At 46.5% G+C, this 27,768-nt stretch overlaps 1 protein-coding gene across 1 annotated transcript in view; it reads right to left on the bottom strand.

Moving 5' to 3' along the window:
• The window catches only part of LOC147753664 (uncharacterized), a 138,038-nt gene that overhangs the window by 67,628 nt on the left and 42,642 nt on the right, over window positions 1-27,768 (bottom strand). The window lies entirely within an intron of this gene.

Below are 27,768 nucleotides of genomic sequence, written 5' to 3'. Positions count from 1 at the left end.
ACACGACCGAATACTTCTACCCGTGGATATATTTGCACTTATGAGGCAAGAGTGCTTACGAGGGCAGCGTGAATCGAACCGCGACTCCGTCGAGCAGGCATTTCAGCCTGGTGGTACACTGTTGATCTAAAACGAACTAGCATACAATGGAGAAATTTATTTATGCCTTGCTATTTTTTGTGAACTTCTACATACGGCGGGTACTTGTACTGTGTATGTTTACATGTTCTGTTATGATCTTCGGTTTGCTGGTGATGCCATTGCTACAATTGAATCTACCGACGAGACGATAGCAACACCGATACTACAATCAATGCCATCCCTAACTATCTAGATCGTTACAAAGTTATGTTGATCCGAGTAGTATATTGATCTGAGTTAAGGTATCGTACTGGAAAGGTTGAAGTAATTCGTCGCCGGCGGCTATTTGTGCGGGTCCAACTTCGAGTAGGTTCGTGTAGCCTTGGACTTGACACTTCTATCACGGATTACCTATGAATGTGATATTTTTGTGTACCTAGACGTGACGGCCAAAGATCGTTAGCAATAATGGTGCTATACGTGTGTGTATCACGTGTAGGTGCTAACGCGCAGTGAGTACGGATTGTGAATCAAGCGGAAAGGCGGCTGTATGAAAGTCAACGAAATAATCGCATTCATAGTTTGCTTCTAGTTGTGTCTTCACCCGTAATGGGGACAGTCGTTGGTCAGACGGTCCATCGGCTGTGTTTGCATCACGTATACACGTCTGGAGCGTAGAAATATGTAATACGATGGCAGTGTTCTTATGTTGGCCTCACTCGATTGCTGATGAGCCTCACAACTACTCCCAGGCTAGAAAAGGCGCGATAATCACCTCCTACGATTTATCGTGCCGTCTTATGCTGGCACATAATTATCGTTCGACTAAGTAGTGAGAACAATTAATGAAACAATTCACCGCGGAGAAGCCCGCTAAAGAAGAAAATATAGCTTCCTGGTCCGAACGCGCGCGTCCTGACTCAATACAGGCGGGCGATAACCTTCGAAAATGCTGCAGGCTAAAAAACGCGCAAACTACTGTAAAAAAAACCGCGAATTTACATATCGTTATGCTTTTAATCGACCAATCGACCACAGTGATCATCGTACGTGAGCGGCTAATTGAGCATAAAAATTGACTGCAGACGCAAACGGTTGATATCGTTCAACCTAGTATATACGCATAAAAAAAAGCATTAGATATGTATTATGTCGTGGTCGAGAAAGATACTCTCCGGGACAAAGAGACACTGATATTCAAAAAATTCGCTCAAATCCGTTTAATATGTGACAGTAATTTTCCTTTTGATTAACTCGACCGTAGATATCAGCGAACACGTCGAAAAACCCTCGAAGCGCGAACTGCCGAAGCCGAGCAAACGTAAAATTGCCAACATCCTGTACTTCGGCTGATCTTCTCCCCTTCGCATGGCTGTCGGATCGTCGGCAAACTGGATGGCTACCTCGTTTTCTGTCTCTTTTTGTACGAAAAATGTACAAATGAGACAGCGGTAGTAGCGAAGACACGATGACAGCAAGTTTAGTTCGCTAAGATCGAAGGTACCGTCAGCGCTCTCTAGATACACGAAACTTAAGCTAAACCCCTGTACTCTCGGCAAAGGGTAAGAAACGCCTTGCTTACAGGGCCGACGTCTTGAGCCTGCGTTTTTAATTACTTTTTCGTCTGTTGGACGATCGGACCGTTTTTCCCGCAGCGCACCGGCTGTTAGAAAGAACGAAGAGAACTGAGAACAAACGCATGCACGAGGAAGACTAACAGCAGCGCCCTTCATGTAGTTAGACTCATCTAAAAGTCGTGAAAAAAAAGGCTTGAGCTGATTGGGCCGCTTTCAAATAAGTGCGTAAATCAGCCTTGTCGCTAGCTTTCGATTACTTGATGTTCATGATTCTAGTAAATCTGTGTCCTTCGCTGTGAGCGCATATGTGTGCAAAATGACAGCTTCACGCCATACGCTAGACGAGGGCACTAGCGGGCGTAAATGAGGTGAAGAAGTCGAGAACCGCTGCCATCGTTGTTTTCATTACTACTCGTGTTATTGCTTCTTTGCGTCTCTCCCATGAACAGGTAAACGAGTTCTTCCGGATGAATGGCACTAGCATAAAAATAAATGGATTCGTCTGCATATAGAAGGGCGTGGACAACAGACCAACGCTTAATGACGACTGCAGCAACACCACTGCTAATAATCCAGTCCGTGAGTTTTTTTACTGATTATGTTAATAATAATGATGATGATGATGGCATATCATGGATTTATTCCATGAGTGCGCTCGCTGCCATCAGAGTTAGTTGGTCCGTTGGGCAGGCACACGTCGACTGAATAATCGCAAGAAGAGCTTTCCTATGTATCGAGTTTGCATTGTGTACGCTTGCGCGGGTCGGTCTCAAGCCGTATCTCAGGCGGACGACAATTTACGGTAGTCACCCGCTAATAGCAACTGCTGGTGGGTGATAGGTAGTACAAGCCAAACGGTAGCTACTAGCCCTGCTGCTGTCAGACGCAGAAAGAATGACGATGATTCAAAAGGAGCGTAAAGGGCGAACATGAACACAAAAGGGGGATCAACTGTTCCAAAGAAGAACCTGCGGGACTTCTGACACGTGAGTTAAACTTGGACTACGCGGGACGTACTGAAGGTAGCGGTCTTTTGCGGCGGAGCTCAACCGTAACATCCTATGTCGCTAGTCATTAAAAAGAGCAGATTTTAGTAGTCATCGTTAGACCAGAGTTGTATGCTCCTGCTGTTTGCCGCTATGGTATTGCAATAAGCAAGCCTCAGTTGAAATAGTGTTCGCGATCGTTGTTTAAGATGTCTTTCTCTGTGCCAACCAACGCTCGGGCAGGCCATGACAGACCTATATTTAGTTCTAAACATTGATACCGATGATCATGGCCACGACGGCGATGTGACACGTTAACTCAAAAAAAAAAAATAGCCAGCAGACAGCGAAGAGTGGCGGTTGTGGATCAGAAGTTTGACTGTGGTTAGCTACAATTGGTTCGGACGAATTCAGACCTCATTTTCGTCCCGTTGGCCCGGCTGGCTTCGACCATTGGCTAACGCTCATTTCCACTGCCGGCGTTCGCATGTCGTAGCCAGTGTTCGGCTCTGAAAAATACTCATTGTTGTCATTATCAATAATCCGCAGTGAGCGAGTAAACCCCATCGACTGCGAAAGAACTGAAGACGAGAAGAAGAACGACGACGTCGTGAAAATGAAGATGTGCCCTGGTGATTAAGAAGAGGGTTGGCGTATTGGGGGTGGTAGAAGGGCTCGACTGGCATCGTTCCGGGTCGCTTTTCACTACCGTCAACATCGTCTGAAGGGGACAGGGCAGAATCAGAAGCGGTAGCGGTGACGGCGGCAGTGGTATCGCAGGCAACAACGTGTCCTGCGATACTCCCGCGGCTGCCGCTGGAAGAGCAGTCTTAGTCCCAGCGTTTGCGCCGGGACCTGGCAGTAACAGCGGCCTCTATCACCACAATGGTGCTCAACAATAGGACACTCACGGCGGGCGGTATTGTCTTCGGCGATAGAAAAGACGACGACAACGACAAATGCGGCGAACGAAACCGGCGTGCCATAATACCGCCATCGTCATCAGTAGCACTACCATAACAAATTAGTAAACCACCACGAACGGACAGAAGTAGCGGCACCTTATCAGCGTATAGCAAAAAGCAAAGAGTAGAAGAGGCGCTGGGAACGTCGCTACTGTCGTTGCGGCCGCCGGGACTACCGACGTTGCGATGACGCCTGTTCTTGTGGAAGAAGCATGACATACAATATGGAAGGGTCCCGTCCGATGTCGGTCTGACGCCCGAAAGCCAAAAATAAAAGATAGAAATCAGAAAAAAGGACAACGAGGCTAAGGACTGGCGGGCTGGCAGGATGGCTCACAATAACGTTGATGGTAGTGGTACTGATCTTGATGATCGCTTGGCGACGGTGTGCAATGGAGGTACGTATAATGATACACGGACAAAATACCCGTAGCTAAAATGAAACGAACGAATAAGATTGCTAGCTACCGTAAAAGAAAGCTAAAGAAAGGACTAACGCTCGTCGTTCCGACTGCTCAACGAGTGGGTAACTACTATACGACCGCGTCATGATAGCAGATCTAATGAGTTGGACGCAGTAAGATATAGCCAATGCTGCGAACGACCCGTTGAAAGCTAAAACGTATCCAGGGCCGCATTTGTCGCACTGGGTTTTGAGTGGACATTTCTCGCCTGTCTGTCGGCCTGCCTGATTGAGATGACTTTGGGTCCTTAGAGCAGGAGATAAGGTTAGCATATTAGTCCACAGTTGTCGCCGCCAATAGGTCAGTCTGACACTTGCTAAAGCTACTTGTGACAACGACAAACAAGTCAGTGCATCGTTAACTCTATCGGCCTAAGGCTAGTGCAGGCTAAAGTGTGATTAGTTTGGAGGGGTCGTAAATCGGCATAAAAAAAAGGTGATGAAGACGCTATGAAATCACAAGGAAACGAGGCTAGGGGCTAACGACTTAGCCAGTTAGCGTGCGCGAATTTGCCACCACAGCGGGAAATTCAAGCCCAGGGTTAGAGCCCAATTAGTCTGCCCAGAGTGGCCTAAAAAAATTTTTTTATTGTTTTGTAAGATAGACGTGTCCGCCCTCTATCATTCTTCGACCGTACAACAATTGCAGCAGCAAACGATTTCGGAGACAAGTGCCGATGGGATTCTTTTCCATGTAGATGTACAACGTAATCTTATAACGTTAAACATGTCTGTACTAAAGCTGAAGTCGGCTAAAAGAGTTAATATGTGAGCGCGGATTCCAGTTTGCCCGATGGGGGTATCTGATATTTTGATTTTTGGTCTCGCTTCTTTCAGTCGGTTTCCATGCTGTATAATAGGTTGAGCTATCGAGTCTCTCGACGCATGCCCAACCGTCGCCAACCTCTGCTTTTTTACTACTACTATGCAATTAATGCTGCTTTCTAAATAGCAGACAAAAAAACGGCGCACGCGCACTTTCCTAGATCCGCCGACAATTTTAATCCAAATGCAGCTTACACCTCCGTTGTCTCTGACGGCCCTCTCTACAGGAAAACCAAAAAGGTCGAGAGAAAGGTCGTTGATTGAGTTCTGTTTGGACATTCACTTTGAGTGTTCAAGCGAGACCGAGTCAGATGAAGACCTAGATAGAAAGATGAAATGGTATTTCCACCACTCTCTCCCAAATTACGCTTAAAGTAGAGGTTGAGCGGCAAGTGATTCTACGGGATGGCTGACAAAGGGGAGGATGTCATCCAATAAACATGGCTCGATTGTCATCAGCCGGCCGAACGGAAACCGTCATTGTAACGGGAAGCTGTAACAGTGCTACCCGCTGCTTCTCAGATCAAATTAGTCCATCTCTTGTCACAACTAGTCGCCTTATGGGAAAAGTTTTCTGTTCCCGGTTCTTTTGAGGATGCTTTCGGTTCGCCTTTCTCGAGAAAAGTGCGGAAAGCGCGGATGACGGTAGCAATGCAGAGTACATCTAAGTCTCTGACTGCGTTTATTTCTATCGTTTTCAGTCTGTTGTTCCTGTGCCATTCTTTGCCTATCTTCTTCTCTTCCGTCACTTTCCCAGTGACTTTTTTCTAGAGGCAGATACTGAGACGCTGCGACACAAGGACGTCGCCACCCCCGGACCAACCCCCGCCGGAGTCAATGGCGGTCGCTGCGCTTTTTCGCTTGGTTCGCTGTCACCACTTTTTTTTCGCAGTGAAAGTGGATAGGCTGACTCCCATTCTGCTGACAGCGGCTATGTACTATGGCGCCCGAGTTCTGCTCATAGTAAAATAGCGACAGCAGAAAAAACAGTGGGAAAGCAGCGGTCGTTCGTCGCTACCCTTCATTTTCCACTCGTTCGACTCATTCGGACAGCGTCGCTTTGCCCAGCCGAGTCTTTTTGCCCGCTTCCTCTCGACCACTCGAGCAAGCGACCGACCGACCGCCCGACCGACCGACCGACCGCCCGACCGACCGACCGACCAAGCGACCCAGTAGAGTACCAGCCGCTGGGCCAACAGCCTCGGTGTTCTCTGCAGTGTGAAATGTTTCTCCAATTAGGATCCGACACCCGAGCCTCTGGTTCTTAGCAATTTCTTCCCACACCCCCTGTCCCCATTCTCTCTCTTGCTCTCGCCGTTTCGTTGCCTCGCCTTTGGTACACCGTGGTCGTCTCTCATCACACCTTCGGCGACACAAACCTTTCGAGAGGGCGAGAACTTACGCACTCTTCTTCTGCGTTTTGTATGACTTTGTTCTCGGTGTGTCGGAGCGAAATGCGAGGTCCCCTGGAACACTGATACTAACTCATGCCTCGATTCGCTATCTACCAACGCTTCTTTTTGGGGGTGTCAAGCCCAGCTTGTTCCGCTTTCAAAAATGCTTGACCGTGCTCTGCTGCCTTTCGTCACGAACTATTTTCGCCGTTCCAAGATCTCGACCGTAGTTAATAATTAAATTAATTATCCACCTTTGACTATCTTCATAGCTAGACGTCGATAAGCTCGGCCGATTCGGGGGTCGGATACGTAAGCACACATATATACCAATCGAAGGAAGCTTACTGGAATGAGCAGGGACGACAATTCGAACGGGTGAACGAATAGCGATGTGGCAAATGCAGTCGAGATTATGATGCAATCAATGAAGTAGTCTAGATGCTATTTTACATTAAGCTATTGAAAGTTGGCCGTATTTTTAATAAGGGTCAACTAGACCTCTTCGGCAAATGATCGAGTAGAATGTGGCATCCTCTTCCAGTTGCTTGTTAGCGCTAATCATAGCCGCTGCCTGATTCGTACTCCGGCTGCGGATTTCCGATCACCAGTGAACCTAAACGACGGCGAGGCGGTATCTAAGTATAGCAAAACAAAGCAAAAAACGAATTTTTATTAGGACGTTTCCAATTTGCTATCCTTTTCGATCTCTAATTCTTCATCGTATGGATCAGTTTTTTCGACTCGAAACACAGAAGTAGAGCGCGACCCTCTACCCCCCCCCCCCCACCCCACACCACACACATTTCATCGGTCGTATATCAGTTGATCGCTGCGCCAGCTATCAGTCAATCTTAGAGGAAGCTTCGTCGTGTCCGTTTGATTAATAGCAGGATTGGCAGCGTAAGGTAGAGTGGGTAGCCAGCCACAGATTGTGACAGATGATACTAGGCATATACAATCCCGCATCGATACCGGACGCGTATGGCGCAGACGAAACTTGTTTGCTACCAATCAATGCTGAGCGTACTTCACCGGTGCGGCCAAATGCGCGCAGCTCCTACAGAATAACCTTTTGAGCGCAACGGCAGCGGCAGTAGTTCGAGGGAAAACAATTCGGTGGAGAAGCGCGTCTTAAGGTGCAATAGAAAAAAGAAAAGAGCCAAAACAAACATCATCACCAACATGATAAGACACTGATTAAATTTTACAACTCTTTTCAATCGTATCGTTCAGCTCCTACTGATATGCCATCATATGTTTCTAAATGCTGTCCTTACGCTGTTCTGTTAAGGTTCAATACGTAGTCAACGATCATAATAGCAGAAGTCGGCCTTATTCGCCGCTGCCACTTACAATTGGCCAGTAGTGATAGCGCTAAGGCTAAATGTTCGGTAGGATTTCGGTAGGTTTCGATTGCTCAAATAGGCAACCGACTACCCACTATCAGTAAGTTAAAGAGCAGTTGCTTTTCTCTAAGTATACGGTATAAGCACGTCTGTATACTTCACTTGGTATGCGGTGACTTCAGGTGAAGTAGTTGGCTTATTGAGCGACCCGATGGCGCGGCCAAAAAAGTTCTTGTTACATCAGAAATGAGGAATCGTCACGAGCAAACGACTTCTAGCAACTAGTGACGCTTTTTTGATAACGACAACGGCGAGTTATACCTTTTTTCCAGTAAGCTGATTCGAAAAGAACGCTAAATGTTATCGAACCGAGAGTTGTATGACAGATAAACATCGTGATAACCGTGATAGTTAGCAATACTTAAATGTATCGCTGATTGTTCTCGTTGCAATGGGGTTCGGTACGCGGTCAATAGTAATCGACGCTTGCTTAGTCAATTTTACGTTACGTCTGTGCGGTTTGCTAGACAATTCATATATCAATAGTTAATGGCGCACCAGTCAATTAATTGTTACGAGCTACGAAATACGCTAAAAACCGTTCTCAAGCCAAAAACACCTATCAGCGCAGTACCGTCACTGGATAACGACGTGCAATTAGCTCGCCGTAACGTGCATAATACGTTTCTGTATTCGTTGCGAGTTTATTATATTACTCAGGTCACTACTCCGTAAACAGGTATCGACTGGGCAGATTCTCGACACGAGGTCACGAGTGTCATGTCAGATTTATCAACGATACGGCCTGATCTGGCCAACAGTTTATGGAAGTCGTAGTTCCAGTCAAAAACACTCCTACGAATGATAATTTCATGCTTCGTCAATATCTCTCTCAATATCTCAATATCTCTCTCTCGTTAATATCTCGTCCGCCTCTAGGTTTTGCGACCGCCTCTTGTCATCTCGCCTCTTTTACCGAGTACTATCAGCACTTTACTAGCCTCCATACTACGACAAAGGCAACCCTACAAGAAATGTCCTTGCTAGGCACAATGGCAGGCGCTGTCAGGAAATTGTCAGCTAATCTGTTAGCAAAAAGAAAAATAAAAAAGAAATCAGATTGAATTATCCTGACGGCTGCTGGCAGCAATAGCGATAGACGATAACGACTAGCTAGTAATAGTGTGCCATTCAGATTTCGTAATCGTAATAATAGGGAGTACATTAGCAGCGGCACAGTGGAGGTGACAACGGTGGTTATGCTAGCGGGAGCAAAAGAATAGCAGTACAAAGAGTGCATCACTATCTAGTTGGCCCGTTGTAACGCGTTAAGTAGGGACGAGCCCATTGGCCCTTTGGCGTCGTCACCGTCTCGGCCTGAGCTGCTTACCAGCCGTGATTGGTAACAGGCTCACGTCGAACTCAGGACTGTTTGCCGGATTCGACAACAAGTCGACCACTCGCAGGCAGGAGCGATTTTCGATTCTGTCTTCTCCTTCGTCCGTTGGGATTGCATGCGCTATCGGGAATAGAGGTGATCGTCGTCGCTGCTGCTGCTGCTGCCGGTAGCAATAGTATTGACGGTAGTGGGTGGCATTGCCAGAGCAGTGTCACTGCTGCGGCTTGAGCTTAAACACTGCAGTGCTTCAATCTCACCGACGGAACTCTGTATCAGCACAGTAGATAGATACGCATACTGCACAACTCGCGCAAAAAATGCCCACCAGTTTAAGAGAGAAAGAGAGAGAGAGAGAGAGAGAGAGAGCCTGTGGCAGATTAAGGGAGACACAGGCGCTAGTTCAGTTGGACGTATGGTATATCAGACGGTCAGAAATGAATTTATTAAATCTCTGAAGGATATCGCACAAGCTGTAAATCGATTGAGGCAACAATGCGCTAGGATTATGGCAATAGATAAACTTGCGCTCGATTGATCGTAGTAAACCGAACAGAAGTGGAATGACGCCACCTAATGATTCGAAAAATCAATGAAGGGACGGGAAAAATTCAATTTAGTATAGCTTTCCCGGTTTGTAATTTGCTCAATGCGGATTATGAAGCACCATCTCAATGGGTAATTTGTTAGATTTGTCATAAGAAATTATATGAGAGCTGAAAAATGTTCGTAGTCACTACCAAATTAGGAAATAGTATTTCAATAACTTACAACTTGTACGTCGCGAGTCTGCGTCATCAAACTAGAACGATCATTTTAACCCACTAAACTGTATTAATATGCAATTTCCAATCATTCGATAGTTTTCTAAGTTTAGGTTCATTGATTCATCCACTCTGTCTTCAGAAATTTCTTTTGAGCGCATATGTGTCTCTCTGTCTGCACCTTATGTTACTGATTAGCAGTGGTTTACCAAGGAGGGAGCTAAAAATGCCCATTGTAGCTGATGCCTATCGGCTACTTATTTTTTCTGCGTTTGCGGTTGCTGTAATTTATGCAGCTTTGTCAGTGTTCCCGTTTCACCCCAATCTATTTAAAGGTTAAACACAGGACTGATATACGAATAAAAGCAGGAACAATAACAACAGCGGCTGCAACTATAATAGCGGTGTCTTCTGCTAGTATTAAAATGCAATCCCAAGTACAGACTCAAAAACATGACGTCAAAAATTATAACCATATCTGCGCATCGCAGTGACAGTGTCTGGCTCCTAAATGTTTAACGAAAAAACTTCCATCTCCCTCTGTAATTCTGTCTCTAGAAGCATTTATCGCCTAATGGTTAGCAGCAGAAATAGGCTGGCAAATGAGTGATTTTTAGATACGTCGATCCTGATAGGACGACATGACCTATGACAACTAAATTTAAGAGATGCGTTCGTTTAATAATAATAAAAACCAATCTTTATCTAGTCACGATTACGTTTGTATGCGCCGAGAGCGTAAAACTAATAATAGTTATCTGTGTATTTCAATACGATAGCCTTATGTGTAGATTTTCGTCATCTCCCAGACATCTAATTATCACTAAGTATATTTATGTTTAAATGAGAAGTAACTAAATAAACGAACATTTGCACGCCCTTCTTGTGACATCGCTAGTATAGGCTATCGACGTTGGCAATCGATATTTTAAGGATCGTCTCTCTGTTCAGAAAGTGGCGTAGCTTCGAGAAAGCCTTTCGGTTGTCTGTTTCTTGCCCGTCTCTCACCTAATTTGTTCGTTGTTGTTGTTGATTTAACATTAAGTAACTTAGATCACTCTGTCATTGAGTTTTAATCCGAAAGCGATGTTAGTTGTGCTAGTGACACCTTCCTATATATTGCACGTCGATTGTATCAGCACAACCAGGCACTTCAGGCAGTCCTTTCGGAAGGACAGCTAGTAGCCTAAACATGGGTGTGCTGAGACTAGTGGTTTCTTGCAGCCACCGTTACAGAAGTGAAATTAACGAATTTACGCGCGTGCGCCCACCCCCATATGATTTTATATACACATTTTACGTAACCTAAACAAATATACACGAATTTCGTGTATATGCCATTGGCAAAAAAAAATAACAACCAACTATTATTTACTTCACTCTTTTTCTGTCGAGCAATTTTCTGGGTAATTTACTTCCCACACCTTCGTTACACTTACGTCTGTTTCGCCAGTGGCCTGAACACCAGCTATAGTATCATCATCACCATTCCGTTGAAGTTGCCGTGCGCGCGTCGTTAGTGTTTGTCATTCCCCATACGAAAAATCGCATTGCTTTGCAGTCTTCTATCATCGTGGCGTGTGTATGTATTGTGTGAGCCATAATTTGTACAGCAAATAGTAACTTCCTCTAGATGTGTTCCGCACACCTCCACTGCTGCCCATCCACCAGCCGCCGACTGAACGTAATTTAGATTACTGTGTTTTCTAACTTACGTTACGATGAAAATATGATGTCAAATTGGTTAGATTTTCTCTGATACGGCAAACTGATGTTTCATTACGGGACATGATGATTCGATACTGTTAGAAATAACATATTGTCCTAGCTAACCGCAGCATGTATGCCTTTGACTAAAGCGCCAAGACGGCGTAATTGGCAAGAAGTTTCCTTCGTGGGGCGCTCTCTCTCTCGTGTTGTGCTGTTTCATTTGGAAGCGACTGGTGCAGCTAACCCCCGAAGCCCTTGACTTCTTCCACCCCTCCTGCAACGGCTGTACCTTATGAATAGCGATTCTATTGCTATTATTACATCTGATTGCAACACAACGAGCAACTTTATCCCATTGAAGGTTTCATCTAAAAAGAGCACTAAATAGGCCATTCGACTTCTATTTAATTCCCTAAGGGAAACGTCTGATGAAGCCGTCCGCGTGACTTGAAGCCATCTTCACTGGACTGAAGTCCGTTCTCTCTATCGACAACAGAGTCTGGCCTACTTGTTGTACTCAAATGTTCCATGAAAGGTTTGGACACTCTCTATGATTTGATGCTGCTGAGGAGATCTGAACAGCTACTCCAGGAACCCAGCGGGTGAGATCCACCTTGAAATGACGCTTACGTCCTAGTTGCTGTTGGGTTAAAGCAAGTCGAAGTTCTCGAGAAGAGCCAGCAAAGCTTAGCACGCACGTGCAGTAAGATACGATACAATATCTTTCGATTTCCGCGGTAGGTCGATTCGTTGCTGGCGGTATGGCGTCCGCCGTAGACCCCCAGCCCTCGTCCGTGCTTCCTCTAGAAAATACCCCCTCGATAGTGCCTCTTGTGGCATCAATAGCACGGCTACAAGTGGAATCCTGCTATGCATTCGATTCGGTCTTCAAGCTACGAAGATAGGCAGCATGCGGAGCGAGATGAGGTGAACGGGTTCAGTAGATTGCCCCTCTCGTTGTCGAGATCTCTCTCAAATATTCTTGATGTGAACAGCGTAACCTGATAGGGAATCGCGTGCCTCAGGCAAACTGAAGCGCTGGCAATGTTCTGCCAATTTCAACCAACCGAGCGGAAAGTCTCTGATCTCACAGGCCCGTTATAGGCTAGAGGGTACCATTCCGAAATCGAAACTGACTGTGACTATTGTAAATATACGCTGTACAAATCCACATGTCCGCTCTCAGTCTAGAGACAAAGAGACATAAAATCGAAGTGTTGAAACGGAACTAGTGGCCCATCTGAAACTGAAAACTGCCAGAACAAGCATACAATCCTGTTTGAGAAGAACTTAGGGTGACAGGCGTCCAGTTTGTGGAAGCAACGAGTTAAGGTTACTGTCTGGAACAAAACTCGTTGTTTTCCGCTATGTTTTAAAGTCACTCGAAACGATAACAGATTAGTTACCGTGAGCGAGCAAATAGAGGCTCGAACAGTGGCTTACAGTGGACCCGACGCATAGATATGCGATCGCGGCAGGTCGGACAAGTAAGCAGAACGCGGTACACGCCGACGGCACGGGGTCGCATGTTGCAACGATCAACGATTTCAGCTTCACCAGTCAGCCGGAGGGATAGGGGTTGCGCAAAAGGCTGGCTACCGTTTAATATTTAATAACGCCTTCCGTACACTGCTGTGTTGCGTCAGCGAGATTTTGCTACTGTGATAGCTGGTGGACCCGTCGGTCTAAATTCGATAACATGGCCGAAACAGGCTCGGGCGAGTGTGCGGCGAAGTAGAGCCCTCTCGCCGTAACGCACTCGCCGTAGCCTGCTGGTGCTATGCGATGCCACTAGTAGTGGTTAGTTCTGAAAGCATCGCGGCAAACCAAGCAGCGAGCTTATTTGCGGCGACACAAGCTTCTTTTTCAAGATTTACGGCCCTCAAAGGAACTACTGTGTAAGTGTGTGCGTGTGTGTCTGTCAGCTAGCAGCGTGCTTCTAGAAAAAGAGAGGGAAGTCTTTTTGAGCACCCCTAGGTTCCGCACAAGAGGCGCCAGACTGGCTCTGCTCTCTGTATCCCCAGGGCCCTCAACGGCCCGACGGCTCGTCGGACTGATAACTGAAGCTTATGCAGTAAAGGCAACAGGAGAAAGCGTAAGCTAATAGCGATGGTATAGTATCGGCAATGGAACCTAGCCCTAAGCCCCTACCACTCACCGTTAGGCGCTCATCTATCTCATCAAATGGTTCCCCACCGTACCCAGTTACCCCTGACAGCATCCTCTTTTTAAAAAGAATGCGACAATGAAGCATGCGCTTAGTCAAATTTTAATTTGTCAGTTTAATGAGAGATATTTGTGCACCGAGCGTGCCGTACACATGTTCCTTGTCGTGTTGGTTATTGTTTGATGATGTTTGTAGAGGCCGGGTCGGTCTCTTGATTCTTTACCGCATTAGTAACTTAGATAACACGGCAGTCGACGGAAATCGGCCGTGGATTGACCCTATTGGTTGCACTGAAGGCACCTCAGAATCAGATCCATTACGTCCAAGTATTTAATGGAAGGTCTCCGACAGCATTACATGGATGAAGACCGACATTAACAGATTTAATTATGACACACTGTAGCTAAAGCGTAGACGAAGCAACGCATCATAAATGTGCAGTGCAACTGTAGATAAGCACGATCTTCTCGCCTCATTATAGTTGTGGTCCACACACAATAGATTTGCGACCATGTAAGGCTTGACCTCATCATTGAAGCAAATCTACAATCATGAAATACATAACTTGGCTGGAGGGGTAGGGGGGGGGGGGTGACAGTGACGCATTTGATTATTGAGCCTTATATGCTTAAAGCAATTTTCACATAATTGATTGCTCACCTAACTAACTCTATCGACTTCATGCTACCGGCGCACGAAAACAGATAATGCAAAAGTTCTCTATTCTATGTGAAGACATACGAGCTCTGAAGCAATGGCCGCATGTTTCAACGTGATCGTTATCATTTTGTCGTCTCTCGAACCTATTTCCTAACTTCAACGTGCGTCGTGACAGTATCTCATATCAATCTTCCCTTATTGTTTATAGTTTAATACTGTTAATTAAAAACAGAATTTAGATGCGCTAACGAATATATTTAAATAAATGCCCTTCTTACTTCTTAACCAACCAAAATTTCCCGTAGAATTGTGATTATTATCAAATTCATCATATCATTTCATTCCGAGTCTGCTCCATAGACCCCATCAAACTCTCGGCGGGGTTTCTACTTTGGGTACATGTGTTAATGCTGGCAGCTGCCAGAATAGCGGCTCAGCATTATGATGAATGCTAGGTTCCCAATGTTTTGAATTCCTAATTATGAGACACATAGAATTTCTATGCAGTTATGACCTGTCACATGTGAAGGCGAATGGATCGATACATAATTTCAAAATAGCGTTAGCAGCTTCACTAGTGTTCCCTTCCTGTGTTTCTCACTTCGCCTCTGCTCACCCGGATTGGATCTAGGGATCTCACTAGGAATACTAGTAGGTTATCGCGTTGCCTATAGGTGTTGTTGTCATTTGACATTAAAGGGGCTATTTAAGGTTGCAACAGCTCCCCGTCGTGATCCAAATAATCCGACGGGGTCAGACACGAACGAGAATATGACTCATTGATCGCAGCTCGCGTAGCCCCGCTAGTAAAGTGGAAAGGCGAACGATATTACTGAATGTTATCGCCGCTTGGGTCAGCTGCTGTCGCCGGTAGCAGGTAGGTGATGATGTTGCGCTTTCGACGAGACCAGTCGGGTTCAAGCTGATAAACGATATAAAAGAAATGCTCAGAAACAGGAAGTGACTGTTAGAGTCGGACAGATAGTCGTCTGAAATGTTGCTTCAAGCAATCAAACAGTCTCGTGTAGCCCGGCGAATTACGACAGGTAGGTATTGTTGAATTGCTGAGACTCGTTTACTTGGTTAGTTCCGTAGTAATAGGTGTACGGACACTCTTGACTGATAACACCGACTAACATCGTTTCAACCCACTACCGAAAACCCACGTAGCTTGCCAACATCACGTCTCATGAGGCTTGTCGAATGAGAATCTTCGCTCACTAGGAGGACGAACTGGCAGAAGAAATGGCAGCTTCCAGATGAGAATGTGTTGTTGCATCGCTCGGGGTTAGCTCGATAAGGAAGTGCTCAGGGCGGAGGGAGACGTCTACATGTATTCCACTAACCACCGCTATGAAATCAGTAACTAGCGGGGGTTGTCCTACTGGATGCTGAAACAGACGCAATGTTCGGAACTGCTGATGACGACAAGTTCTGTTTACTTACTGCAGCTGCCTCGCTCGGATGTAGCGTTGGGCGGTTCAGTGTCATACGCAAGAGCTTTCTTCGGGCAGTAGGAGCAATACATACATGACAGTAAAACTCTGACAGACTTAAAGCGTGTGGGTCTACACGTATGCGTCCATCTGCTGGGCCTTTGTTAGTTGGACACGGAAAGCAGAAACGCAGTACTCGTTTGTACAGGCAAGTCCAGTACCAGTTGTGACAACGCAAAACCTATTCCACACGCGGCTACGAACTGCAGGCCCTCACTGTCATAGTCGAGCTGAGGCTAACCGGAAAGAAGAATAACGCCGAGAAAGCTTGATGGCGCCACTGTCTGATGCCCGCGGCTGTAAACGAGAGAGAGACAGAGAGAGAGAGAGAGCCGTATAGCATACTGTGGCTATAAGCGATTTCTTCGAGAAATAAAGGGGGCAATCCTTTACATGGAACAAATGGGGGTGATCGACATGGCTTTTTCTTTGCTGGTACACGCGTATAGCAGGTTGTTCTCTGGTTGAAGGATGGCTCTTGTCTGATACATCTAACCATCTCGGCTATCTTGTGCGGAGCGAACCAGGTTACATGGAGTGAATTTTTGGAGACTGCTGTTGGTTTGCAGGCAAGAAAAAATAATAAAAAGAAAGAAAGAGAAGCGGTGTCGCGGGCCAGATATCCTGCAGACGAGATCAGCACGCCTAAAAATAGGTGTATAGAAAGGGAGTTTGCATCGCGTCGACGTCGAGCTATATGAGATATGACGATCAATACCTAGGAAAATATGGCTCGTTGTTTTTTGTGCGGCTTTGTGATCAAAAAAATTAAAATCAAAAGGATTAAAAAAAAATGGATCTTCGAGATCCTTCTTTATTCTGTCGACTGTCTCTTCTGTGCCTTCGTTACGATGGTAACGCGTCGAACACTAAGATATGAAATCATCCTGTGAAATGAAAGTCAGTCATTGGGTTTTCTCACACTATACTCAGAGAGTGGCTACATAGTGTAGCTACACAGTTGTCTTTACGAGCGGCTGCACCGTTCGCATCCTACACCAGCCAAGAATCAAAAACGGTCGTCAATGTTCCAGGCATGATTCAGTGAGAATCCACGATTCTAAGGCGCATTTTCTGTTAATAACGTAACGACGGTTGTTCAGTCGAAAAAAGTTGTGGTCACTACAGGAACACCTGGCCAACAAAGCGAGCCATTATCTCTATGAACGTCTAAAGTTTCCATGACGAGTTCGTAGGTCGTGGTGAGTCTCGTATTGGTAGGTGGCAGCTGTTGTGACTAGTATTAGAAAAGCGACGTGGATGAAGGACAGGCGTGACCTATTCACCCAAGGCGATAAGTAAGTCGCTTCAATGTGGCCTTTTCGAAGCTGATAAATCTGTCCTACACGCTACAATGCGGCGTACATTCGTGGAATAGGCGTAAACATGGCGCCGAAAGAAAGCAAACGTGCCAAGACTTGCCACACAACTATTGCTCATAATGTAAAGTCTCCATAGCTATTTCTCTTATGTGATTTTATGCTCCAATTTATTTATTGACTATTTTTACTATCATAATTGTTGCCGCCTCGATACACATGCACATACGATATATGCACACATATTACACTGTTCACCAGCCTTGCTATTCCACTATGACATAGATATTAGATAGAGAGTGTGACAGGACAAGGTGTCTTTTTTTTTACTTCTATCCTATTCTATAGTATGCAACGTTTGTTCAAAGAAGAACTGCCGCATATCTATATCAGGGGGGTGCACGCCGATCTAGGAGAAATCTGGTATCGGAGAGACGGCGCTCATAGCTCAAAAGCAAAGAACCCCGGAAGCGGGTTTCGGAAGCTGCCAGAAGCAGCCTCATATTACGCACCTTGTCACTGTTCCACTAGCTGACCAATGGCAGGTGAGCATCTTCAATGATTCACGTCCTTCTTTTGCTGCACTTTAGTTCGTATCGAACTGAAGTACAGCAAGGTAGCCTCAGCGGTTCGTCACCTCACTTGCCAAGTTTCTAGAAAAACAAAAGCAGTACAAAGCGGTTGACTGGGTGACGGAGAAACAAAGCAGCATATGTCTTCGAAACTCCGTACGAAAGGAGAACGAGTTCGACACTCGCCCATTGCTGGTGCTGAATTGTATCCCACGAACAAAGCTAGAAAGGGCCCCAGGAAATAGGGCGATAGCAAACAACAAAAAAAATGCTTTTCTCGCCAAACATTGTAGTGTTCAATGACGTAATATTATTGCCTTCCTATAATCAGGCATGTTTGCTTTGTCTAGAAGGCTGATAAAACGGAACATGTCTCGTGCAAAACGTGCGCAGCTGTTCTATCGTGTTTCATTGCAGCAGAACTTTGACCATCAATATGATTCACTGCACTTATTTCGCGATTTTCTCACGGCGTATGGGGGTATGAGTAACAGGTAGTGGCAGCACAAAACATGGCTGAGTCGCTATTTATAAACTAACAATAATAGGTTATCGTTTAATAATCAATGTTGTCGTTATGATAGTATTTAATAAGCGTATTACTTATGCTAGTTTCTGTTTTTTTACCAGTATTCAATGACATTAAATAAGCGAGCCACTCCGGTACAGTACGACATTTTCGCGACTCGAAAATATGACCCCAGCCTCGAACGAATTAACTAGATTGGATCCTATTTTGATCGGTGTGCCGCTGTGTGTCTGCCCATGTATACGCGAGTCTCTCCGTATACGATATATATACACACAAGACGTTAAAATAATGTCGACTATTTGGTGTAGAAAAGGGGGGATGTAGTAAAGAGGGCGTTCTCTGCATACTAGGTATAATGCGTGTGGTTTGGTAGTTCATGTTCAGATTATAGGAAAAATCTATTGTAATTTTTTATAACTACTACCTTACGACTACTGCTGTGGTCGAGTCTGTGTACACCTTTTACAAAACGAAGCGTACGCATATCCGATCCGTAGGCGTTTCATATAAACGGCCTGCGTGCACGGTGTAGGCACGAAAGAAGGTGGATAGGTTGTGCGGTACGTCTCGTTTGAGGACGGTGGTTATCGTTCGAGTACAAGGACACAAACATACTGAGACTGCATCGCTCCTATTACGGTTGGCTCCACTCACAGCTAGCCGCTGTAGCAAGCAGACGGAGTTGCAGAGGTTTTGCATAACATTGGAACATTTCGTGAGCGGATCAGTAGGACGGAGACTGACGCAACCATGACTGTGGTTATGATGGCGGAGCGGCATTGAGCTAAGGTAGCTGCTTGCGTGTCGGTTACATACTTTGTCCGATTTCCACTGTGCAGGCTTTCTTCATCACCCCAAAAGATATGAGTATTTGTTTCCCTCTTTTTTTACCTACCTCTGTCGCATACTGCACTTTTTCATTTTACTCTCCCGTCTTAGTCTTGAGACATACATGTTAGGAAGACCGCGGGTGTCTTGGTAAGGTGAAGGCTAACAATGTGTATGGAGAAGGTTTCGGAGTGACCTGAGGTTGTCGACAGGACCCTGAGCACTTAAAATATAGAAAAGCGTAGAAGATAGGCGACGGGAGAGAGGACTCACAGTTTGCTATAGAGACCTGAGTGATGAGGTTGAATTGAGGCTTAGCTTGGAGCGCAATGCACAATACTAACTTACTCAGAAGTAGTTTAGCCGTCTTATGTTAGGCGATGGTAACTGGCACAGTCGTATAACTAGAGATCTAAACGAATATGATAGGGTCTCTAAGGCTCGTGTATATATATATAAGCACGATTCGTATTTGGCAAATCGCATTATAGCCAGTCCTTCTTTCCATATTAATATATATCGATGGGGTCGATTGTGTCCCCAAATGAACGCAATCAAACGATGATCTGTGTCTAGATACTGTAGAATGTTGTACAGGATTATAGTGGCGATGCTTAGCGGTAGATGACGAAATCGTTTATAAGTGAAACGCGTAAGGTTTATGTCGTTAGTGTTCTCCCTCCAAGCTGATTTGCGCAATACTCACCTGAAATAAATAGAACGTGTCAAGATAAAATAAATGCTTCCTTAGCCTAAAAAAGAGTCACTACAAGGATCGTAAATCAACAGTATCCTTTCTGACATACATGAAAGACGAATCATTTCTATCTACCCCTCATGATTTCCTGTCATCTACATTCATTCTACGTACACAGTGTGTTTAACAGCGCGGTCGACTACCTTGACGACAGACAAAATATATATAGATGTAAGGCGCAAATCCAAGGTATTATTAATTGTTAACTATATTCTGAGTGATAGGGGAGTCCAATTGAAAAGAGCCCGTGTTGTGAGTCTTATGGCAAACCTGCCATCGTCAATCTCTGCCATTATTCCACCATTAGAGCGTGGTAGGGTGTGAGAGCGGCTAGCTAATCGATATACTGGATGTACACGGCTTACTATTAATGCGATGTATATATTTTAGTCGAGTGTTTGTGCAGAACCCGTACGGAATATTACGTACGATTAAAGTTGTTCGTTGAGGCCTGCTAGATGTCGGTTCTTGGGCAACCGCCATATAGCGTTTGTCCTTAAGGTTCTGTAGATTGCACTTCAAATAATACACTTCTGTTTTGTGCGTTATCATAAAAGGTTTGCATAATACTTACTGTTATGTCTGTTGCCTTACGGGCGTCCACCGCAAATAATAGGCTTACTCCTTTTTCATAACAGTAGTAGACTAGTTACGTATCTTTTCATGTTAAGAACGCACGTTGAGAAATAGTAGACGGTAGTCCATAAAACGATTTAAAGTATTTTAGTCTAATTTGCAGCTCGGATACGCTATGAAAACGGCAATTTCCAAGCGAGTCTAAAGCGGAGACCTCCCTAAAGAAAAACACTAGTATCAGACGAATTACCCGCTGAATGATTAAGTCAAATTTATACGACGATCCGAGCTGGATGCTGATGTTGGTCGTCGTATTCGATACTGTCTGATGCCTCAGTCTCGGCGTATTGGGTGTAATAAGAAAAAGGATTAACGGTGATAGCCCGCTTGGTCGGTCGATGAATGATTCTCTAGGTATATTGATTCACCCTGTGTTTGGAGTTTGTTTCACTCAAACAATTCGTTCTCTGTCTAATCGAATCTTCGTTCATTGTCTTTGACAGCTCGTAAGTCTCTAACACAAACCCGTAGCAAACCACAGACGGCGCCAACGACCGATATCGACGATAGCTTGGCATCAAGCCCTCGCCTGCAGCGATGCTAACAACCCTGGCTACATCCTTTGCCGTAGCATCAATCGGCAACTTGGCGTAATAGACCCGACGGTAATACTTGCTTGTTTATAAAGCAAACATAAGAAGATTACTCGGTTAGGTCATCATCAACAAATCATCATCTTATCTAGCGGAATTTTTTCATGCGACACGCGGAGTCAGACTCTCATATACAACATGATGTTACCCGCACACGGAAGAACGAACGTTTAGTTCGCTGGCTCATTCACTGTCACTTGATTCTTTTTTTTTTTGCTCTATATGTTCTCATTCCGTCTTTCATTTCATTATCTATTTTATGAGTCGTCCAGTTTCCTCGATTGCCAGCCAACTGAGAAAAGAAATGCGACGAGCTTGCTTCAGATTTGCCCCAAGACAGCTAAGCGCCATAACACTTTCTCACTAGGAAGATCGTGTATACGCCGTACTGGTAACGTGGGCTACACAAAGGAGTCTCTGCTTAGTTGAAGCAGTGGAACATGCGTGCTGTGAAAGGCCAAAAATCAGATGAACAATCATGGGGTTATACCAAGAAGGATTTAGGGATATATATACCTGCACACGACCAGTGTACGGACACCATCCTATAGGTAGATGGATGGATAGATGAAGCTTGATATAGATATAGTAAAGCGCATGTGTTCTGTCCCTGTTTTTTTCTTTTGCCTGTGCTTACCGTTAGCTATTCGGAGAGGGGGGTAAACAGGACACTGTCAGAATTCTACGGCAAGAGCCGATGGATGCAAAGTGAGAGGCGATGCAATGCAGCTGTAGAGCAGACGAAAACGGCGTCACAATAGTAGCAGCAGGGCAGCAAAAATAGGTACTGCAAAAGGCAAGACAGGTGCAACGGTGGTAGCGGCAATGGCAGACGAAGCGAGTAGAGAGTCGTTACAATAACGGAAAACTGTGTTATATTGATTTATGGAGACGTTGACACCTTCGAAACAGTTTTCTTCGTTCGAAGCTCGTTGGCGAGTAGGCGGGCAAGTTGAGTCAACCGAAACAAACGAGCGCTGCCGGGAGGCCTCGATAGAAATGACGGAGCTCAGCTAGTGTTCCGTCCCTCTCGCTCTGTTTTGTTCGCCGAGTCACTGCAGTTGCCTGCGGCTGCCGTTGCCATCCTCTTCAATGTCGTAGCTCTACGCGTATCGTAGCTGCAGTAGGCTGTAGAGCCTAATATTGTCCCGATGGCTCGACAGCCAAGCGCGTTTCCCGCTACGTTGGGACCACGTTGCTGGCGAAGGCAGAGGGCCGAGCGAACCCGACCAGGTCGACAAGACGCAAGGGGGGACAATCCCAGCCTCTGCGATGGGATCCGACGGCAAGAAGTCGCCTACGACGCCCTAGGACATGACACCAGCGCCAGCAGTGTTGGAGCAGCACGGAGCAGCAACGTTGTACATCAGCTGAGTGTTTCGCAAGCAGAGAGGTTGCTGCCCCCGTTAACGTCACCGTTCTCGCTGGTTCTATGCTTTGTGAAGCAGTACTAGTCTTCATGCAAGCTGGTGAGATTTCGCAGATGCCGAGAGGTATGGTCGTAGACCCCTACAACCTCTGCCGCTATGGCCGCCGAAGCAAACATCTCTCATTGTCAGCGTCCTTCCCACATTACTCCAGCACTTCTATTCAGTTCACTGTAGCTTTCTCTCTCACCGCTCGAGTTATCTCGTGGTCATAGAAGTGTTTGTTGTGCGTCTGTGTCAGTGCATGTTATGTGTAGTATGTAACTGCAGTAGCTACGACACAGTTTCCTCTCATCTGCCGTGGCGACTGGGCAGTTAGCTAGTAGCGGACTGCGCCCAGCGCTAGTATAGCCTACAACAGAGCACGGGTATAGCGTCCCTGTACGTACGTTTGTGGTAAGAGGGGGTAGCTGCCACGTCAGTGAAATGCGAGCGAGCAGTAGCCTAACAGCGCGAGCCCAAATTGCCTCGACTGAGCGATGCCTTCTAGATGGCTTTTATTCAATTATGCTGCGCAAGCTCGTGGTGATGGTGGGATTGGTCGAGCGGCGAGGCTAGCACAGGCCCAGAAATCGGCCCGTCCTTAAACCTCTGCAACCTCCACTCCTGCCTGGTCGTCGTGTGGCTGAGAGCGACCACAACCACACACCGGTGGTGATAACTCTACCAGTCGGTTGGTGCTGGGCTGTTCTCTTCGTGTTACGTTGTTCGTAATAAGCAAGCCACCGTGCTGGACTAAGCTCAATCTAGACCTAACGCTTATAGTACCAGCCACGGTAACACTTAAAGTCACCGCCGTTGTGCTAGCCCAAATCGTGGCTGTGGTCGTTTGGCAGCCGTGGGCTTTGGAGGGAAACCTTCTAACCCTTAAAGCCTTGCAGCCACAGGCACTAGCGCTTCCGCGGCCACTATCCTGCCATCAGCCCCGTTCGTTCATCTGTGGCGCGCGTTTTCTACCGAACGATTTGAATTCCAACGCTAATGAAGGAGGTTCCTTCAGCTCTGTTCAACAGCATTCTCCTCCTGCTTTACTTCTCGGAGCGACCGCTGCTGCTAGTCGCACACTCCCAAGATCCCGGCTGCAGCTCCGATGTAGGTCGAGCTCACTCGGCCATCTACTGCGCGCCTGACGGTGCGTACATCGTCCTAAAAATCACGAAAGCATCTAAATCTCTTTCCTATTCTAACCGGGTGTATCATCTCGAAGGGTTTTGCTTAGATGTGCGCATAGCCAACCAGACCCTTTAAAGACTAAACTAACTTTCTTGGAAAGCGATCTTGCGTGTGATGCTCAATGTGCAGTGCCTTAGAACTGCGCGATGGTAGAAAGCCCATTGCTTTCAAGCTCAAGGACTCTATGACTCTCCTTGTTTTCAAATCTTCGCCACTTTCACTATGTCTTTAGCATTCACCTTCTTTGTCGCTCCCTTTGGAGCGACTCACGTTGGAAGACTAGCGCTTGCGGTGGCGTGCTAACAGAACTTTCTCACCGACGTCGGGATTATTTAGCTGGCAGACGTTTCCACGCGTCAAGGAACGTCGTGGTATGGGATGGTCTAGCTCAAATGAGGCAGCTTTCAACGGTTGTTGAGCGGATATAGGAGGCTGGCTTTTGCCACGCCTCTGCTGGCGGCTCGAACGACTCGGTACTACAGCCAGAGGAGAAGACGACAACGTTGGTAATGCTGCTACTAATCTTACCGGCAACACCAGCAGCGACAAGAAGTCTAAAAGTGAACGAATGAACGAACCGGTTAGCTTCGTTCGCATGAGAGTGAAATTTCTGTAGGTGTAGCTGACGTTACGGCACTATTCCTTTATGTTATCTTCTCGTTTCTGTTTTCCAGCACTCTTCAACAGTTTCCAGTTGAAGACTCGTGAAATAAAGCGACGAGGGCAGCATCGGAGCAGCGGCACCAGCAACGAAGGTCTCTGGCTTCGTCACCTTGGCCCGTCCATCCTCCCCTCGAATTAACCAGCTACAGCTAGCCCTTAACCTCAGCGTGTTGAGGCAAATTGTCCTATTTGTGTTTGGAATGTTGAGAGATGACTCCTTGCCCACTTTCCGCAGCCCACTTTCTCTTTGTTTCGCAAGTTTTACTCGCTGTTGGCTCGTTTTCAGTTTTGCGCCGCCCTCTGTTTCCTTTCTCTCTTTTTCTCTTTTCTACTCTTTCAATTTGCTGGTTCGTGAGCACCCCGCACCGCGCCACACAGTTTGGCAACCTGTCGTTGCCTTTGCCGTTACCGTCGTCATTGGCGCGTGACCTTTAGGGCGTTTATTCCTGCTTGCCCTGATCGTGATGTGTGCTTGCTGGTGATCCTGGACAGTCGCAAAAGCGAAGCGGAGTAGACTCGTGGCTACTATTTTTCACAAGCGTCCAGCAGCTGCCATCACAACAACGTTCGGCAGGCAGCCATTGCAGCAGACTGTGGCGTCGGCTCGAGAGTGCGCCGTCTCTATACTGCCTGCTATGGCACATACTCACACACACAGGCACATAGATATACACTCTTTCTATGATTGCTAAGCCCTCCCTCACTCCCTTTTGTCCTGGCAAAGTCTTTCTTCTCATGTTCGGCGGATCCTCGGGGCGTTCTCCGCTGTCTTCCTGGCCGCTTTCAATAATGTGGTACCGCTGTTGCAGAGGGAAGGAAGGCTGCTGTTATTGGCAGCAACGGCAGAATACAGCAGCGGCTACGCAGGAAGGGCGCAGGAAGGGAGGCAGCCAGGCAGTCATCTAGTTATCCACCCTTCCTTTGGTATTAAACCGCATTATCAAACCAGAAGGCCACCATTGGCGCGTGTTAAAGGGTGAGTTGGGCCGAAGGGCGGAGCAGGGCTGAGTATCCCCGCCGGCGCTCCGTTTTCTAGCCGACCGATCAAGCCGCGGTCTGCCCTGAGCCCAGACCAGCAAGCCAGATGACCTTTGCTTGCTGATTCCGTTACTGGCACAGCAACGGGTCAACGACATCCTTCTGTTCTCCTTTCTGTGCAACCTGCCCCGTCCCTCCACAGTCTTCACCTGTACCTCCCTTAGCATGCCTGCAGGCCGAGGTTGCTGCAGCTCGTTCTATTCTCCCTGCCCCCTATAACTATTTCACCACTGTAGCAAGGGCAGCTCCAGTAACAGCAGAAGCATCATCGGACTCACTGGACTCAAAAGCGTAAAGTGGAGGTGGAGGTGGATCCGTTTCCAGCTCCTGTTGCGGCTCGACCTGTTCTGCCCCGTTGCCCTGATCGCTATGCCTGTTTTCAGCCATTCATATCAGATGGCATCCTGCCCTAGCCGTCGTTGTTCCGGAAGCTGTTCCTCCAACTGCCCGTCCGTCCGTCGTTCATCGGTTCGACATCGGCGCCGTTAGTCTAGCAAAGCAGGGGCCGGACGATATAATCCGTCAGGGCCATCCACTTCAGAAAAGCGGCAAGCACTGTAAGGCCGGTGGCAGGGGTGGTGCGAGGCAACCCATCGTCGGCTAGTGAAGCTGTGGGGCTGTCCGTGTATCAGTCATTCTAAAGGAACACAGTCTTTTTTTTATCACATTTTATACAACGGACAACACCAGCAGCAGATGCATCAAGCTTGCTCGTATTCCCCTTTGTATCGTACATTGCTTATAGCGTGTTTTCAATGATTCTGGTCGTACATGCGGCGACAGCCCGTGGCAACAAAGCGATAGATGCAGAAGCATCAATAAAAGCAGTACCGGCAGCAGCAGGTCTATCTGACTAGCTCATCGATTCGGGCAGGCACCTCTTGCTCTTAAACAAGGACAACCTTGCGGAGGTCACAGCTACTGCTGCTACTACTATGGGTACAGCCATTGCAGTCTTCTGTTGTTGCTTTTCGTGCTTATACTGAAGTAAGGCAAGCGTATCGATGAAATTATATTCTTGGTTTGTCTTTCACATCACTCTCCCGTTCTGTGGTCTACTATAATAGCAGCAGCCAGGAACATTAGAAACTTCGACTGACTACGTTGTTTGAGTAGGGCAGGTGAGAGGCATTGACGCCTGAACATCCGCATTGCTAACGTAGCTACAATAACGTCTCACAGGGCAAATTAGGATATTGTATGGAGGCGAATGATCGGACTAGACGAAAATTTCTTTTCGGATTGGCATCATGTCTATGTACTTCAATGCGCTACAAAAAAAAATACTTCGCTAAACCGTTCATTACAGCAACGGTAACGGCCATTCATACCATTTCATCATTGGCAAACATGTTCCAAATCATTGAAGTTCTAATACGTTTAGCACAGTACTTGCCGTCAGTCTCTAAACATATACAGGAGAACAATACGGCAAGTTTATGCTATGGCGGCAACATCAATGGATCCTTCTCTCGCTATCTTTTTGTCTCTCTATAGTATGAAAATGAAAGTGAAACTTCCAGTTTCTGCGGTTCTTTCATGTAGCCGCCTCGGTCTCACAAAGCAGCACTTTGCTCAGTCCATACCAATAAACGTCATCAGCATTGTACCCAATCTGTCAGCTGCCTACCGATTCCACAGTTCCTCGTCTCGTTTACTATACCGCCTGCCACCCGCCAACCATCCACTCTCTATGTTTGACGCCAGCATGCCGCCCACAGCGAACCATCGCATCTTTCTACTCTTCTTCGTCGTAGATACGAAGGAGAACGTGCCCTCGAAGGAATAGCTAGCCAGTCTGCAAAACCCGCGCGCCCCTCACGTATTTATTATGCTTCAAATGGGTTGCCCCTGCTTCGCCCGTCGTTGACGAGTCGCCATGGCCAGACACGAATGGCACGGGCCTGCGGGAGAAGGAAATGCCATTCAGCGACAGATCCGAGCGGTCTCAGCGAGCCTAGCCCACTTGACGTATCGCCATATATCGCCACCGTCTATTTTCATTCTATAGTACACTAAGATAGACGGCTGTTCCACCCCCCGTGAGAGCACCTCGAGACCATGTATACCAGTAGTTTGTTTCGAGGGCGTAACCTTAAACGAGGACGTCTGAATATTGGGTGCTTAATCATATAGCTATATTGCGCAGTCACTTTTAATTTCAGTCGAATTTAAGTGCGAACTGTAATATTTGATTGGGCCAGAGAAACCTAACTTGGACCGGCGTTTCGTTGAGTAATGTGGATCGCTAGCTAGCTTACCACTATACTGATTTTCAAAGACTTCTAATACCTTCAAGTATACTGGTGACCGATAGATTTCACTAAGTTTATCTTTTTTAAGAGAGTTAACCCGCAGCTAACTCTTACATTTTCTACCCATTGTATATTGAATTAC

The sequence above is a fragment of the Varroa jacobsoni genome, unplaced genomic scaffold, assembly GCF_002532875.2.
Source record: "Varroa jacobsoni isolate VJ856 unplaced genomic scaffold, vjacob_1.0 scaffold_317, whole genome shotgun sequence".
Lineage (NCBI taxonomy): Eukaryota > Metazoa > Arthropoda > Arachnida > Mesostigmata > Varroidae > Varroa > Varroa jacobsoni.
Note: the sequence above shows the minus strand (reverse complement) of the source record. Positions and strands in the feature narration are given on the sequence as shown.